Source organism: Prionailurus viverrinus, unplaced genomic scaffold (assembly GCF_022837055.1).
Source record: "Prionailurus viverrinus isolate Anna unplaced genomic scaffold, UM_Priviv_1.0 scaffold_113, whole genome shotgun sequence".
Taxonomy (NCBI): Eukaryota; Metazoa; Chordata; class Mammalia; order Carnivora; family Felidae; genus Prionailurus; species Prionailurus viverrinus.
The window spans coordinates 49,067-55,354 of record NW_025927503.1 but is presented as its reverse complement, the minus strand read 5'-3'; positions in this window follow the sequence as shown (position 1 = coordinate 55,354).

Below are 6,288 nucleotides of genomic sequence, written 5' to 3'. Positions count from 1 at the left end.
GAGCCCGAGCCATCACCCATCATCGTCCCCATTCCTTACCATTGGGAAATGATCCAAACTCCAGAGGCTGGGGGTGAGTGTGGGGGGCGGGGAGTGGGGAGTGGGCAATTGAAACTGTGCCACGGAGGGTTAAGGAGGCTGACGCTCGCTCTCTCTCGCAGACAACCTAAATCTTGTTCTTCAGAGAACTATTTGCCCCTAATCAGCTATTGTGTCTTTTCAGGTCCCACAGACAAACTCTAGCTGTCTCTGAAGAGGCCTGGACTCAAGGTCCACCGATATGCTTGCAGCCTATAAGCCAGCACAGCCCTGAGAGAAAGAGCCTAAGTCGCCATCCAGGTTATACCAGCTCTCGGGGCATACCCACAGCCCCTTCTCCGTGTCCTAAGGTAACCTGCTGACATCAGGGACTAAATGTTGCCTCGTTCTCATGTGAAGTCTCCGCCCCTAAGTAAACCTGGGGATATGCATGACAGGTATGTTTCCTCAATGTGGGTGCTCCATCTTTCCTCATCAATAATCACAGATGTGCCTTCCCTTGTATCAACAGGTATGTAAAGGATTCTTGGGATGTCATTCTTTTGTCAATTCAAGTCTATTCCAATGTTGCACTGGCTCCTTCAAATTGTCCTTGTTGAAAGTGTGTTGCTGTCCCTGTCTCTCTGTTAAAAATGCTTTGCCAAATACAAAGGCAGACCATCTGAGCCAAGCACATGAACTATGTCTGCTGGTCAATGGAACTTACAGAGAACATACGTCACTTTTGAGTTTCCCACCATTTATGTTACAATACGTTCGCCCCAACGAGGAACCCTAGGTGGTTCAAAGACACATATGTGTGCTTACACACACACACACACACACACACACACACACACACTCACTCACTCTCATACCCAGCAAGGAGGGACACACCCAGGGCCTACAAGACAGTCACCTGGCACTGAGGGACATAAAAACATCAAGTTGATCATCCGTGATTTCTGAGGAAAGATTATCGACCAAGACGGGGAAATGATAAAGGAAATCCTAAACTTTTAATGTTGGTGGTCTCCCAGGGAAGCTATATATGTAATATTTACCGAGGTCAAAGGGACTCTAGAAAACCTCAAAGCATGAGCTCTTTTTCTGTCCTGAGCACAGATTGTATGTCTGGTTTGTTTAAAAAAAAAAAAATTTTTTTTTTAAACATAACTAACTAAAAAAGGGGGCTTCCAAAGGGGGCTTATAAAGAGGAGGGAAACAAAAGAAAACAATACAAAAACCTTCCTGGTCGCCATAAGATTGAAGTCATACAGCCTTGCACATACTAAAAACAGAAGATAAAGTCCGTAACTTTCTGGAATGTGTTCTTTCTCCTCATGGTGATTCCTAACATCTGCGCCCCCCCCCCCCCCGGCCCCGTGCCCTGTTTATCCTTTTTTTTTTTTTTTTTTTGGTAAGCTGTATGTATGCCCAATGTGAGGTCTTCCCCAGATGACTGACTTGTTTGTGAAGATTGCATATCCCCGTCAGCCCTCCTAACTTGGGCTCCAATGAAACTCTTTTCCTTCCTCTTTAAAATTGTTTTTAAAAAGGCTCATTCATTTTGCATCGACATAGGGTAAATGCTATAAAAGGTAAACAAGACATAGTGAGGGGACAAACTGGGAAAGGTGGACAGCGTTTAAAAGATGCTTTTAAATGCTACACTTCTTCCTGCCTTTCCTTCACAGGTAGGACAGCACCTACACGTACTGTCGTTGGCAATGGTCATCGGCCTAGAGAGGAAGAAACCATTCCATAGTTTTCCACACGGCGGATGAGAAGGCCCTCTCGGACCAAATCCAGGAACTCCCTTACTGTGAGCCAAGGACCGGTGTTTTGTCGTTTTCCTTTCAGTTGTGGTTAGAAGTAGAAGTAGACATCACCTACAATTGAGATTTTTCACCATATATAAGCGTAGAGCTCAGTGGTATTAGGTGCAACATTCACGTCCTCCTCGTTGCGTTCTCTCTTTCCATTCCATTTGTTGTAGTGTTTTAAGATTTATGTTTTTATTTTTTTAATTTTTTTTTAATATATGAAATTTATTGTCCAATTGGTTTCCATACAACACCCAGTGCTCATCCCAAAAGGTGCCCTCCTCAATACCCATCACCCACCCTCCCCTCCCTCCCACCCCCCATCAACCCTCAGTTTGTTCTGTTTTTAACAGCCTCTCTTATGTTTTGGCTCTCTCCCACTCTAACCTCTTTTTTTTTTTTTTTTTTTCTTTCCTTCCCTTCCCCCATGGGTTTCTGTTAAGTTTCTTAGGATCCACATAAGAGTGAAACCATATGGTATCTGTCTTTCTCTGTATGGCTTATTTCACTTAGCATCACACTCTCCAGTTCCATCCACGTTGCTACAAAAGGCCCTATTTCATTCTTTCTCATTGCCACGTAGTATTCCATTGTGTCTATAAACCACAATTTCTTTATCCATTCATCAGTTGATGGACATTTAGGCTCTTTCCATCATTTGGCTATTGTTGAGAGTGCTGCTATAAACATTGGGGTACAAGTGCCCCTATGCATCAGCACTCCTGTACCCCCTGGATAAATTCCTAGCAGTGCTATTGCTGGGTCATAGGGTAGGTCTATTTTTAATTTTGTGAGGAACCTCCACACTGCTTTCCAGAGCGGCTGCACCAATTTGCATTCCCACCAACAGTGCAAGAGGGTTCCCGTTTCTCCACATCCTCTCCAGCATCTATAGTCTCCTGATTTGTTCATTTGGGCCACTCTGACTGGCGTGAGGTGATATCTGAGTGTGGTTTTGATTTATATTTCCCTGATGAGAAGCGACGTTGAACATCTTTTCATGTGCCTGTTGGCCATCCGGATGTCTTCTTTACAGAAGTGTCTTTTCATGTTTAAGATTTATGTTTTTAATGTTTACTTATTGGTTTAAGGGGGGGGGGTGGGAGGGAGGGAACCCCAAGCAGGCTCCGCACTGTCCGTGCGAGAACCCAACGCAGGGCTTGGTCTCACGAACCCTGAGATATGACGTGAGTCAAAATCAAGCGTGGGATGCTTCACCCACTGAGCCACCCAGGCACCCCACCCATTCCATTTGTTTTAAAGACACAAACGTTGCAAACGTGTTTTTTTTTTTTCCAACTTTTATTTATTTTTGAGATAGAGAAAGAGCATGAATGGGGGAGGGTCAGAGAGAGGGAGACACAGGTTCTGAAGCAGGCTCCAGGCTCTGAGCTGTCAGCACAGAGCCCGACGTGGGGCTTGAAACTCACGGACCGTGAGATCATGATCTGAGCCCAAGTCGGACACTTATCCGACCGAGCCCCCCAGGCGCCCCACAACCTTTTTTATTTTTTTTAAAGTTTGTCCATCCATGCCTTCATTCCTTCATTCATTTTTCACATTCTCTTCACTCGATGTGGGACTTGAAGTCACAACCCTGACAGAGGTCAAGAGTCCAAGAGTCGCATGCTCTTCTGAGTGAGCCAGCCAGGAGCCCCTTCCATTCCATGATTTGAAACAACCCCAGGATCCTGACTCAGACTCCCAAATTGACGGATGAGAGCCCCACCCACGCCCTCTAGGCCATCTGTGGGGCTGTTTCATGTGTGTCCATCTTCCTTCCTCCTTTTAGTGGCACGTCAAAGGTTGCGTGTGAAACAGCCAGTGACTGTGGAATGAAACTGTACTCCGTTTCCCTTTGGAAGCAGGTGGGAGAGGGAGGACAGGTCAATGGCTAATCAATAGAGTGTTAGTGTTGCTTTACAGGAGTGTGCCCGCTGGGACCATCACCCGGGGTCACAATTGTCCCCTGTCAGGCCTCCCTCACCCTCTATCCCTTATTGCTCCATGCCTGTGTTTGGCCTCTGAACCCTAAGACCCCACCATCACGTGTTTCATGCCACCCCCTAACTCTGACTCGGCAGGCCACGCCACGCCACACCATGCCGCTCGCTCGCTCGCTCGCCCGCCAACTCCTTACCCTTCCACGTACCTGCACCCCCACCCCTGGAAGGCATTATAGTAAGATATCATCCTCCACATCCATGATTCTCAAACGGTTTATTGAGGTTTCCTGGGTTAGGAAAAGGAGGGGACTCTCTTTCTTCCAGAGAAGGCAAGTTCTTCAGACATCATCTTCTCCCCTCCCCCCTTCTCTCCCCCCCCCCTTCTCTCTTCCCCCCCCCCCCCCTTTCCTCCCTTTCCTCCCAGTAGTTCAGAAATTTCAGCCTAAGGGTTGGGGGAGTTGAAGAAAGCCATTCAATGGAGAGAAGCCCCAGGCTCAGACTTTAACAGAAAGCTTTCTGCATTTGAACGAAGGGGTTGAATGAGGCCGATTTTAGAATGAATCGCCCTGAACCTCCCTTCCACTGCCACTCCCATCCCCGCCCCCACCCCTGCCGCACCCCCACCCCCCACTCCCACCCCCCACGAGTCCTCCAGTGGTTTGGGGAACTGAAGGCTGCGGGTGGGCAGGGGGTGGGGGCGCGTGCATCCTAAGCGGCAAAGTAGGCCCCTGGTCCACAGGAAAAATACAAAGTCTATGTACCGAAATCTGTTGCGTCTGTATACGCCGATAATGACACCGCAGAAAGACAAATTAGAAAAGAAAAGAAGAGAAAAGAAAAGAAAAGAAAAGAAAAACAAAACAACCCCCCAAAAACAATCCCACTTACAACGGTACCAAAAATAATAATGAAGACCACGAAAAGAAATAAAGGAACAAAGAAACATCCGGGCACGAGCGAGCGGGTCTCCCTGTACGTCAGCTACGTTAGAGGGTCCCTCTCCTAGAGGCCCCTTCAGCTCAACGGTGGGCTGCGGTGTCCCTGTCTCTAGCCCGATTCATCTTGGTGCGAGGACCCTAAGTGGCCAAGCAGGCCCCCGGTCCACGGGAAAAATCATGCTCTGGGTCCAGCGGAGTTGTGTGTCTCGGGCACAGCGGTCAAGGGGTTGGCGAGATGTGTGTGGAGGAGAGGAGGTATCTGTTCCGGGGCCGCCCTCCCGGGCACCGCTCTGGCTGAGAAGAGGGCAGTGGGGCGCGGCCTGGACCTGGACGACAGTTACTGCCTGCTCCTGGGCTGAGGGCTGAGGGTAGTGGGGCAATGCCCACGCTGGCTCCTGTGACGCAGTTCGTCCTGGGCACCTTCTGTGGTTTCTGTGCAGGTGCCGGTTGCCGTGATGACCGAGGAGGCTAAACTCCTCTCTCCGCCTGGTTGTTCAGACGCCCGATCCTCCCGTGTTCTCGGTACGTGGACTGACCCGCCACCCTCCCATGCCACCAGACCCCTTGTGCCAATATCTCCTGTTTCAGAGTGCTTTCGCCTTGTCCGGAAAGTAAACAAACAACACTCGCAGATACCCACCCCGCGAGAGAACAAAGAGACGTCCGGCCCCGAGCGAGCGAGTGGGTCGCCCTTGTGCCTCAGTGTACTTTAGAGACTCGGTCTCTTAGAGACACCTGAAGCTCAACGATGGGTTGCGGTGTCCCTCCCTGTCTCTGGCCCGGTTCCATCCCCGGACGAGTCCCACAGTCTCTTTGCACGACGACGACGACGACGACGACGACGACGACGACACCACCGCTCGCTCACGTGAGCCGGAGGCAACGTGCTAACGGGACCGGAGGGTGGCACTGTGGATTCAAAGTGACCTACGCGCCGAAGCGTCTGTAAACGTGGTGTCCAGAAACCTTGGACGTTGCCGTGCCCTGGATGAAATCGTCGCTCTGGAGACTCGGGCACGTGTCGCCCACCTTCTCTACGTTCTTCCTACCTTTAGCCTCCCTGTGTGTGTTTGCCCGACATCTTGCCTGATGGTTCACGGAGGAATGAGACACCCATCCGGCAAGAGCTGATGCTCCACTCACCACGGCACATGACTGACGGAAAAGAATACGCACGGGCCCGCACTCATCTTACCCTTCGTTCTCCACCGTGTCAGAAAAAATGTGGCCTGCCTTCCTCCTGTCCAAAGCCAAACTGGAAGGAAGACTTAGATGTAAAGGAAACGTTAGAGAAGCTTTCAAAAAGTAGCAGCAAGCAAGCAAGCAAGCAAGCAAAGTAAACCACCCACCCCTACCCTCCTGCCCAGCAGGTGCAAGAAGCGTGCGCGGAGCACTCTCCTCCTTTTCTCCCTGGAGGTTCCCCCCCCCCCCCCCCCCCAGGATGTCTTTCCTACGCCACCAGGGGAGTGACATTCTTATCCCTCAAGGACAGGAGGAGAAGTGGAGAGAATTCTAGAGGAGAAAAGATCTTGGTTGGTTGGTTTCGTTGGTTTTAAAATC